Here is a 12,777-nt window from a genome sequence, read left to right on the forward strand (position 1 = left end):
GTTCTGCTGGGCCTTAGTTCTGGAAGAGATATCAGATCTTATTTCTAAAGCAAACCACAACACTCCTAGTTGAAGTTCACCACATTTGGGCCAAGAACAAAACACTGTCCACAGCAGGCAAGGAGAGCCTCTGCAGAAGACTGGCCTGAAAGATAGAGCAACCAAACCACAACAGGAGAACACATGGAGCATACACAAGAGACATTCCTTAAACCACCAGTCCCTAGACACTATTTTACTTCTTTTTGATAAAGCCAATGCTTTCAGGGACAAGAAACATAACTGGCTTTTGTAACACAGAAAATAAGGTAGAGACTTAGACAAAATGCCAAATGGAATTGGCATTTATCCCAATCTACCCCATTTATCCCAGGAATTTATCCCAAATGAAAGAACAAGATAGGGGCGTGGCCAGAGATCTAAGTGAAACAGATATAAGTAACATGTCTATTGGAGAATCTACAGCAACTAATATAAGGATATTTGCATGCCCTGAGAAAAGAGAAGGAGACATCAGTGAGACCCATACAGCAGAGATAAAACAGTTAAAAAAGGATCATTCAGAGATGAAAAATGTAATAAACAAGATTGGAAACAAGCATGATGTAATGAAGAGCAGGTTGAAAAAAAAGAGGTATGAATTAGTGACATAGAAGACTAATGGAAAATAATGAAACTGAACAAAAGAGAGAAAGAAGAATTAGAGAACATGAGAATTAGAGAAATCAGTAACTCCATCAAACATAATAACATTTGTACTATGGAAATCCCAGAAGAAGGAGAGATATAAAAAGGGGAAGATTATTTGAGGAAATAAAAACTGAAAACTTCCTTAATCTGGGGAAAGAATCTGATATCCAAATCGAGGAGGTAGAGAGAACTCCCATCAAAATCAAAAAAAGCAGGCCAACACCAAGATATATTGTAAATAAATTTGCAAAATATAGTGATAAAGAAAAAAATCTTAAAAACAGCAAGACAAAGAAGTCCTTAATTTACAAGGGAAGACCCATAAGACTAGCTGAAGATTTCTGAACAGAAACATGGCAAGCTGGAAGGGAATAACATGATATATTCAAAAGGCTGAATGGGAAAAATCTGCAGGCAAGAATACTCTATCCAGCAAATCTATCATTCAGAATAGGAGAGGCAAAAAGTTTCCCAGACAAAGAAAAACTAAAGGAGTTCATGGACACTAAACAAGCTCTGCCAGAAACATTAAAGGGGGCTCTTTTAGTGGAAAGGAAAGACCAAAACTGATAAAGACAACAAAGGAACAGATAAAATCTACAGAAACAATGACAAAACAAATAATAAAATGGCACTAAATACATATCTATCAATAGTTGCCCTGAATGTAAATGGACTAATGCTGCATTCAAAAGGAATAAGGTGTCAGAATGGATAAAGGAAAAAGGACCCATCTATATACTGCCTACAGGAGACTCATTTTAGACCTAAGGACACCTGTAGATTGAAAGTGAGGGGATGGAGAACCACCTATCATGCAAAAGGATGTCAAAGGAAACCTGGAGTAGCAATACTTATATCAGACAAACTAGATTTTATTATTTTTATTATTTTTTAATAATTTATTTTTTATTATCTTATGTTAGTCACCATACAGTACTTCATTAGTTTTTGATGTAGTGTTTCATTATTCTTTATTTGTGTATAACACCCAGTGCTCATTGACAAACTAGATTTTAAACCAAAGACTGTAATAAGAGATGAAGAAGGGCACTATATCATAATAAAGGGGTCTATACAGCAAGACCATCTAACAATTGTAAATATTTATGTTCCCAACTAGGGAACTCCCAAAAATATAAAATACTTAACAGAAATAAAGGAACTCATTGATAATAATATTAGTAGCAGACTTTAACAGCCCACTTACAAAAGTGGACAGGTTGTCTAAACAGAAAATCAACGAGAAAAAAATGTCTTTAAATAACACCCTGAACCTGATGGACTTAACAGATACATTCACAATATTCCATCCTAAAGCAGCAGAATATGCATTTTTTCAAGTGCACATGGGACATTTTGTAGAATAGATAACATATTAGGTAACCAATCAGCCCTCAACAAATACAAGAAGACAGAAGTCATACCATGCATATTTTCTGATCACAACACTATAAAACTTGAAGTCAACCACAAGAAAAAAATTTGGGAAAAAACACAAATACATGGAAGTTAAACAACGTGCTACTAAACAATGAATAGGTAAACTAAGAAATCAAAGAATAAATTAAAAAAATTAAATAGAAATGAATGAAAATGAAAACCAAGAGTCTAAAACTTTTGGGATACAGTAAAAGCAGTCCTAGGAAGGAAATACATAACAATACAGGCCTGCCTTAAGAAGCAAGAAAAATCTCAAATAACCAACCTAACATTACATATAAAGGAGCTAGAAAAGTAATGACAAATGAAGCTTAAAATCAGAAGAAAGGACATAATAAAGATTGGAGCAGAAATACATGATATAGAACTAAAATAAATAAATAAATCAGTAGAACAGATCAATGAAACCAGGAGCTGGTTCTTTTAAAAAATTAATAAAAAAAAATATGAGATTCCTAACTATAGGAAACAAACTAAGGGCTATTGGAGGGGAGGTGGTGGGGGGATGGGGTAACTGGGTGATGGGCATTAAGGAGAACACTTGATGTAATGAGCACTGGGTGTTATATGCAACTGATGAATAACTGAACTCTATCTCTGAAACTAATATGCTATATGTTAATTAATTGAATTTAAATAAAATGAAATTTTACAAAAAAAAATGTTAGTTGAAAAAAATAATAAAATTGATAAAACTCTAGCCAGACTTATATAAAAGAGAAAGGACCAAAATGAATAAAATCATAAATGAGAGGGGAAATTATAACCTACACCACAGAAATACAAGCAATTATAAGAGAATACTGTGACAAACTATATGTCCAACAAATTGGACAATGTGGAAAAAATGAATAGATTCCTAGAAACATATAAACCACCAAAACTGAAGCAGGAAGAAATAGGAAACTTGAAAGACCAATAACCAGCAAGGAAATTGAACCAGTGATAAAAATCTACCAACAAACAACAGTAGAGAATTAGATGGCTTCATTGGCAAATTCTACCAAATATTTAAAAAGAAATTAATACTGGGTTGCCTGGGTGGCTGAGTTGGTTAAGCATCTGCCTTCAGCTAAGGTCATGATCCCAGGGTCCTGGGATCAAGCCCCACATCAGGCTCCCTACTCAGGCTGCCTGCTCAGCAGGGAGTCTGCCTCTTCCTCTCCATCTGCCTCTCACTCCGCTCATGCTCTCTCTCTCTCTCTCTTTTTCTCTCTCTCTCAAATAAATAAATAAAATCTTAAAAAAAGAAGTTAATAACTATTCTACTCAAACTACTCAGAAAAAAAAAGAGAAAGAAGAAGGAAAACTTCTAAATTCATTCTATGAAGCTAGCATTACTCTGACACCAAAACCAGATAAAGATTCCACTAAAAAAGAGAACTACAGGTCCAATATCCCTGATGAAAACAGATGCAAATATTCTCAATAAAATACTAGCAATCTGAATCCAACAACACACTAAAAATTCATTTCTCACAATCAAGTGGCATTTATTCATGGGTTGCAAGGGTGATTCAATATTCACATATCAATCAGCATGATACACCCCATTAATAACTGAAAGTTTAAGAAATGTATGATCATTGCAATAGATGCAGAAAAAATATTTCACAAAGAACAACGTCCATTCATGATAAAAACCCTCAACTAAGTAGGTATAGAGGGAAGATACCTCAGCATAATAAAGGAGATATATGAAAAACCCACAGCTAATATCATCTTGGGGAAATGCTGAGGGATTTTCTTCTATGGTAAGGAGCAACACAGGGATGTCCACTCTCCCTGCTGTTATTTAACAGAGTCCTGGAAGTCCTAGTCACAGTAATCAGACAACACAAAGAAATAAAATGCATCCAAATCAGCAAGGAAGAAATCAAACATTCGCTATTTGTAGATAACATGATATAACAAAGATTCCACCAAAAAACTGTTAGAACTAATAAACGAGTTCAGTAGATTCTCTGGATACAAAATTAATGTATAGAAATGTGTTGCATTCTTATACACCAATAAGGAATCAGCGCAAAGAGAAATTAAGAAAACAATACCATTTATAATTGCACCAATTTTATACACACACACACACACACACACACACACACACACACACACCCTTAGGAATAAACAAAGAGGGTGAAAGGCCTGTACTCTGAAAACTATAAAACACTGATGAAAGAAATTGAAGGTGATGCAAAGAAATGGAAGGACAATCCATGCTCATGGATTGGAAGAACAAATAATGTAAAAACTGAGTATACTACCCATAACAATCTACACATTTAATACAATCCCTATCAAAATACCAACAGTGTTTTCACAGAACTAGAACAAAGAATCCTAAAATTTGTATGGAACCACAAAAGACCCTGAATAGCCAAAGAAATCATGAAAAAGGATAGCAAAGCTGGAGACATCAAAATTCTGGACTTCATGTTATATTACAAAGCTGTAGTAATCAAGACAGTATTGTACTGGCACAAAAACAGACACATAGATCAGTGGAACAGAATAGAACACCCAGAAATGAACCCACAACTATATGGTCAATTAATCTTCAACAAAGCAGGAAAGAATATTCAATGGGAAAATGATAGTCTCTTCAACAAATGGTGTTGGGAAAACTGGATAGCAACCTGCAAAAGAATGAAACTGGACCACTTTTTTACACCATACACAAAAATAAATTCAAGGGGTCCCTGGGTGGCTCAATCAGTTGAGCAACTGACTTTTGATTTTGGCTCAGGTTAAGATCTCAGTGTCATGAAATGGAGCTCCCTGTCCAGCTCCATGCCCAGCGGGGAATCTGCTTGATATTCTCTCTCTCCCTCTCCCTCTGCCCCACCCACTACTTGTGCATGCTCTCTCTCTCTAAAATAAATAAATATATCTTTAAAAAATAAATTCAAAATGGATGAAAGATCTAAATGTGAGGCAGAAAACCATCAACATCCTAGAGGAGAATAGAGGGAGTAACCTCTTTGACATCAGCCATAGCAAAGTCTTTCCAGATATATCTCCTGATTGAGCATTTGGTGTTATATGTAAGTGATGAGTCACTAAATTCCGGTCCTGAAAACAAAAATTAGACTATATGTTAACTAACTAGAATTTGAAGAAAAAAAAAAGTTATGTTTCCTGAGTCACAGGAAACAAAACCAAAAATAATCGGTTAAGCAGCTGCCTTCAGCTCAGGTCATGATCCCAGGGTCCTGGGATCAAGCCCCACATCGGGCTTCTTGTTCAGCAGGGAACCTGCTTCTCCCTTGCCTGACACTCCCCCTGCTTGTGCTTACTCTTTCCCTCTCCCTCTCTCTCTCTCTCTCTCTCTCTGTCAAATAAATAATATCTTTTAAAAAATAAAAATAGAATAAAATAAAAAGCTTTTGCAAGATGAAGGAAACAATCATCAAACCAAAAGGCAACCTAGAGAGTGGGAGAAGATATTTGCAAATGCCATATCTGATAAAGGATTAGTATCCAAAATATATAAAGAACTTATAAAACTCAATACTCAAATAACAATCCAATTAAAAATGAGAAGACATGAATAGACATTTTCCAAAGACATACGAATGGCTAACAGACACATAAAATGATGTTCCACATCACTGATCATCACGGAAATACATATCAAAATTACAATGAGAGATCACCTCACCACTGTCAGAATGGCTAAAATCAATAACAAAAGAACTAATAGGTGTCATCAATGATGAGGAGAATGGGGAACTCTCTTGCACAGTTGGTGAGAATGCAAACTGGTGAAGCCACTCTGGATAACAGTATGGAGGTTCCTCAAAAAGTTAGAAATAGAACTACCCTTATAATCCAACAGTGGCACTACTAGGTATTTTTGCAAAGCATACAAAAATACTAATTCAAAGGGATACATGCACCCCAATGTTTATGGCAGCATTATCTACAATAACCAAATTATGGAAACAGCCCAAGTGTCCATCAACTGATGAATTAAGGAAGAGGTGATATACATATACAATGAAATATTACTCAGCCATCAAAAAGAATGAAATCTTGCCTTTTGCAGCAATGTGGATGGAGCTACAGTGTATTATGCTAAGTGAAATAAGTCAGTCAGAGAAAAGAAATATGATTTTACTCATATGTGGGATCTAAGAAACAAAATAAATGAGCAAAGGGAAAAAAGAGAGAGAGATAGGCAAACCAAGATACAGATTCTTAAGTATAGAGAACACACTGATGATTACAAGAGGGGTGGTGAGTGGGAGCATGGGTGAAATAGGTGATGAAGATTAAGGACAGCACTTGTTGTGATGATTGCTGGGTATTGTATGGAAATGTTGACTTACTATATTGTTACCTGAAACTAATATTACACTGTACAGTAACTACCTGGAATTTAAATAAAAATTTAAGCCAACAGAAAACTGATGAACATTAAATAGAATTATGATTTTATTCTCCATTATCATGTAGTAAAATGCAATACTAATTAAGCACTATATCTTTAAGTATTAGGTAAAAATATCATAAAATATACTTACTTTTAATTTTATATTAGTGTCATTTTACATGTTAAAATATCTGTTTTATGCATTTCTCAATTTAAATAAAAAGAAACTACTTGAAGTCATAGTGAAGCCAAAACCAATAATCAAAAAGAATCACCCATTTCACATATTTGAAATTGTTGGTTACAAATACATCAGTATATCAATAAGTTTTCCAGTACTGGAACAATTATCAGAATAACAAAATCTTTTAAAGAAATGCTTTTGAAGTGATTGAGTATGCATGCCAGATCTGTTTATCATGTTATTTTTATATTCTTTTTTATAAGGCTTCAGAGAAAAGCTACAGAATATGGAAATTAAAAATGAAAAATTGTTGCATATGATGTATTTCAGGGAAGCCCAATAGAGCACTATGTTTGCTACTTGGCTCAAAATTACTATTATTAGTTATTCTGGAATAAAATTCCATTTTCTTATTTATTCTGCTTTATACTTTTATATTCATACTCAGAATTTCTAGGTCTTTGTTTTAAAACCTTAAGACTTCTGAGAATATATCACAGGTCTAACAAATGAATTAATTAAATGGTAAGTTCTGGATGAAGGTGAATACATATCCTCAAATATTATTCCTTTATTTTCTTCTACATATATTATAAGATTTCACAGCCAGTGTAAATAAAAATGAAAAATACACTGTAGCTTTTCCTTTGCATATGACGTTTTTAGTCATTTCATTCTCAGTGAATTCTTTATTTCAGAGTGAATCATTGCCTATTCATTTATTTTACTTGATTGAGAGATAATGTATTTTGTTATCAGTTCCAAGAAGCTGGTGCATCATCACCGGTCACTCAACTAATTAATATATAGGCAAGATTCTATTAAACAAGTGTCTTGTAGGAAAACAATCACTGGATAAGCTTACCAGGGGACTAGTTCAGGACTAGTACAGGAATAACTATTTTAACTTTGTTTACTTTTCCCTCTGTGTCCCTATTCGTTAGTGCTTCAGTTACTGTTCATTTGATATCTTGCTGCTCAACAGTATTTATCATGTGAGGTAATTGATTATGGGTTTTGCATGTAATTAAATACTAATTACCTGGAGTCATGTCAAATTTCACAGGTTAAAGGCACAAGACTCCTCTCACTTCAGACATCAGATACAACTCTAGGGTTCTCAGGTTCCCTGTACTTCTGAAAAACTGACTACAAATTTGAGGGTTCTCATTATCTTTTCAGTTTTGATAATTTTCTAGAATGAGTCACAGAACTCAGGAAAGCAGTGTAATTACTATTGCAGTCTTATAATAAAGAATAAAATTCAGGACCACTGAAATAAAAACACACAGAGAGGGTCCAAGACACAAATCTGTGTTCCGAAAATGCATCACCTTCTTGGCAAATCAATGTGTATCACCAACTAGAAAGTTCACCTAAATATCAGGTGTCCAAAATTTGTATTAAGGTTTTATCAGATAGTAATAATTGCTTGAATAATTGATGCTGTGGTTGAATGAATTGTCCATCCCCTCATTCCTTTCTGCAGTTTGGGAAGTCAGGATGATATCACATGGCTCAAAGCCCCAGTCATCTACATATGGTTGGTCTGTCCAACATTGACAGCTCACATTCTAAAACTAGCTAGGAACCCAAAATGAGTAACCTCATTAATATAAGCACAAGTATGGTTTCAGGGGCCCACCGTGAAGAACAAAGACATTTCTATCACTCAGAAAATTCCAAAGTTTAAAAGCTTTCTCTGAGGAACCAGGGACAAAGACCAGACAGATTCTTTATTATAAAAGAGGATTCACTGTTTGTTTTTCTTTATATAACACAAAACATTTTAGTTATGGAAAACTGCCTTTGAATCCAAGATATCTGCATTCTATTTCATTCTTCTATGAGTTGTTTCACTGTTCTATAAACTGGCTTTATGAAACCCAGCTTATCCATTTAAGATTTAATCCAATATTCTCAACTTTAAGATGAAGGGATTGACTTCATCATAAATGTTATCCAAATTCCTGGTTCAAATTCTTCTTGCTCTATAAAACTTTCTATAATGATGTTACTCAAATCTAACTTTTTTCCCCCTGCACTCTACCAGAGTTCTTTATTTGTAGCTCTGATATAATTAATGCCCTTGAAAAATTACCTACAATTGCATTAATTACATGAACATAAATTTTCCTTCACCAACTTATAATATTGGATAGCTTATGCTCTCAATATATAGCACAATGTTCTGTATATTAAAGGTATTTAATAAATATTTGATAAATCTAGGGTATGTTCACTTATCCTGGCTGCACATGCACTATATAAAAAGTAAAATTACAATTAAAAATGAATATCTGCACACAAACTCATGTTTATTTTGTTTATTTTTTTTAAAGATTTTATTTATTTATTTGACAGAGACACAGAGAGAGAGGGAACACAAGCAGGGGGAGTGGGAGAGGGAGAAGCAGGCCTCCTGCTGAGCAGGGAGCCTGATGCGGGGCTCGATCCCAGGACCCTGGGAACATGACCTGAGCCGAAGGCAGACACATAAGGACTGAGCCACCCAGGCGCCCCACAAACTCATGTTTAAAGTAACATGTAATATTCAAACAATTGACAAATTTATAAAACCACTTTATTCATTAATTACTTTTGTTTTAGCATACCTAAGAATACATAGGCACAGATAAAGGAAATACAGTATCCACTTAGATAACTAGATGATCACATTGAAGACTCAACAGGTAAATCAAACATTTAAAACCAGAATTACAGCAAAAAATATTAAATATATTTTAAAAGATTTATTTATTTATTTTAAAGAAAGGTGGGGGAGAAGGGGGAGAGAGGTAGAGGGAGAGAATCTTTCAAGCAGACTACCTGCTGAGTGTAGAGCCTGACACAGGGCTTGATCCCATGACCCATGAAATCATGACCTGAGCTGAAACCAAGAGTCAAATGCTTAACTGACTGAGCCACACAGGCATCCCCAAAATATTAAATATTTTATAAAAACAACACAATGTGCAAAAATATATTTAAAATATTGAAAAAATTGTATCATGCTTCAAAATGGAAATATTAGTACCACAAAAATATTAATACCTTTAGAAAAATTGACACCAATTTAATGAATATTTAATGATATTACCTCATTTAAATATCTGTAAGGGAAGTTCCATGTTAATTTTCTGCTTTAAAGTTTTCTTGAATAATTTCACCTTATATTCCTTCAGGTATTTTTTTATAATAAATTTGTTTCAAAATTATATAAAATCAAATTATGTAAATTTGAAACAGAACTGGAACTTTGAAACAACACAGCCTGAGGTGATAAAGGTCAAAATAATAAAAAGGAATGAGAGAAGCCTACATGATATATGGGACACCATAAAAAAAAATCTAAAATATTGCCATTCAGATCATTCAAAAGATTAGGTCTTCGACCTCCAGTGTAAGTTCAGTTAATTAGATTCTGCCCCAGCAAGACCTAGTAAAAACTTTTTTTCTCCCTACTTTTATTTTAGTTTTTGGATATTTCTGGATTTAATAAGTAGGTTGTTTCCAATAAATGACAGAATTATTGTGGAGATCTAGGCTATGATTCTATTTAAGGTCAGTCCAGTGTCTCTTCTATTTCATTGTATTTATTTAAAATCAATTAATTAACATATAGTGCATTATTAGTTTCAGAGGTAGAGTTTAGTGATTCATCAGTTGCATATAATACCCAGTGGTCATTACATCAAGTGCCCTCCTTAATGCCCATCACCCATTACACCATCCCCCCACCAACCTCCCCTCCAACAACCCTCAGTGTTTTTCCTATAGTTAAAAGTCTCTTATGGCTTGTCTCACTCTCTGATTTTGTCTTATTTTATTTTTCCTTCCCTTCGCCTATGTTCATCTGTTTTGTTTCTTAAATTCCACATATGAATGATATTATATATTTGTTTTTCTCAGACTGATTTATTTCACTTAGCATAATACCCTCTAGTTCCATCCATGTAGGTGACCAAGTGGAGAAGAAAACTTGATTCAGGGTTTTTTTGTTGTTTTTTTGTGGTTTTTTAAAAAGATTTTATTTATTTATTTGACAGAGAGAGACACAGCGAGAGAGGGAACACAACCAGGGGGAGTGGGGGAGGGAGAAGCAGGCTCCTCGCTGAGCAGGGAGCCTGATGCAGGGCTCAATCCCAGGACCCTGGGATCATGACCTGAGCTGAAGGCAGACACTTAATGACTGAGCCACCCAGGCATCCCAATTCAGGGTTTTAAAGAGTCAAAACATCACTTCTTAAATTCAAACTGAGTTAAAAAGCAATTGTTACTAAGATAATAATGATTAAATTTAGTAAATTTAAATAAATTAAGTGCATTTATCAATAAATCTTGTATTGATTGAACATCTTCAAAAAAAATCTATATAGTTACAGAAGAAGAGCAGGAGAAGGGAGCAGAAAGCTTATTTGAAGAAATAATGCTTGAGAACTTCCCAGAGCTGGGGAGAGATTTAGACATCCAAATTAATGGAGTTTATAGATCACCCCACTAGTTCAATCTAAAATAACCTTCTCCAAGATACATTATAAGAAAACTGTCAAAAATCAAAGACAAAGGAATCCTAAAGGTAGCAAGAGAAAAGAGATGGTAACTGATAAAATAACCTTCCTTAAGCTATCAGTGGATTTCCCAGGAGAAACATTATAGGCAAGAAGAGATTGAAATGACATATTCAAAATGCTAAAAAAAAAAAAAAAAAAAGAAACTGCCAACAGAGAATACTCTATTTGGAACACTTATTGTTTAGAAATGAAGAAGAAATAAAGATTTTCTCAGACAAATAAAACCTAGGGGAAATCATCAACATTAGACTTGCCTCACAAAAAGTGCTAAAAAGAATTCTTTGAGCTGAAATGAAAGTACACTAACCAGTAACACGAATATATAAAACTATACAACACATTGATAAAGGCAAATATATAATCAAATTCAGAAAACTCCATACTGTAATAGGATGGTGTGTTAACCTTTTAACTAACGTATAAAGATTAAGAGATGAGACTATTAAAAATGTCTATAGCTACTATAATTTATTAATGAATACACAATATTAAAAAGGCAAGTTGTGACATTAAAAACATAGAAAGGGTGTTAAAGGGGAGAATTTTTAATACAATAAAATGTAACTTGTTACCAGTGTAAAATAGACTGCTATAGCTGTAAGATGTTTTATGTAACTCTTATGGTAACCATAAAACAAAACCTATAGTAGACTCACAAAAGATAAAGAGAACAGATTCAGAACATATCACCACAGAAAAGTCACCAATCAAAAAGGAAGGCAGCAAGAGAGTAAAAAAGAGAAAAGGGAAAGTTTAAAACTTGTAGAAAACAATTAATGAGATATAAGTAGTTCTTAAATATCAACAATTAATCCAAACATAAATAGATTGAATTCCCCAATCAAAAGTCACAGAGTAGTTGAATGGATTAAAAAAAAAAAAAAGTAACGGGGTGCCTGGGTGACTCAGTTGGTTAAGCATCTGCTTTGGCTCAGGTCATGATCCTGGGATTGAGCCCCACATAGGGCTCTCTGCTTGGTGAGGAGCCTGCTTCTCCCTCTCCTTCTGCATGCTGTTCTGCCTGCTTGTGTTCTCTCTCTGTGTCTCTGTCTCTCTGTCAAATAAATAAATAAATAAATAATTTTTTAAAAAAGTAACAATTATATAATGTCTACAAGAGACTCACTTTAGCTTTAGGGACACACATTGGCTCGAAGTGAAGGGATTGGAAAATGTATTTCACCTAAGTGGAAACCAAAAAAGAACAGGGGTAGCTTTATTTTTAGCAGACAAAATAGACCATATTTGAAAAGTGGTTATAAGAGACAAAGTTCGTTATATAATGATAAAAGAGCCAACTCATCAAGAACACATAATAATATATATGCACCTAACTTTGGCAAACTTAAATATGTTAAGCAAATACTAATAGATCAAAGGGGAAAATAGACAAAAATACAATATTTCTTTAATATTCCACTTTCGAACAATGTATAAATCATGCAGACTACAAAAATAGAAAACTACAGGCCAATATCACTGATGAACGTAAGTGCAAAAATCTTCAACAA

The sequence above is a fragment of the Halichoerus grypus genome, chromosome X (genome assembly GCF_964656455.1).
Source record: "Halichoerus grypus chromosome X, mHalGry1.hap1.1, whole genome shotgun sequence".
NCBI lineage: Eukaryota > Metazoa > Chordata > Mammalia > Carnivora > Phocidae > Halichoerus > Halichoerus grypus.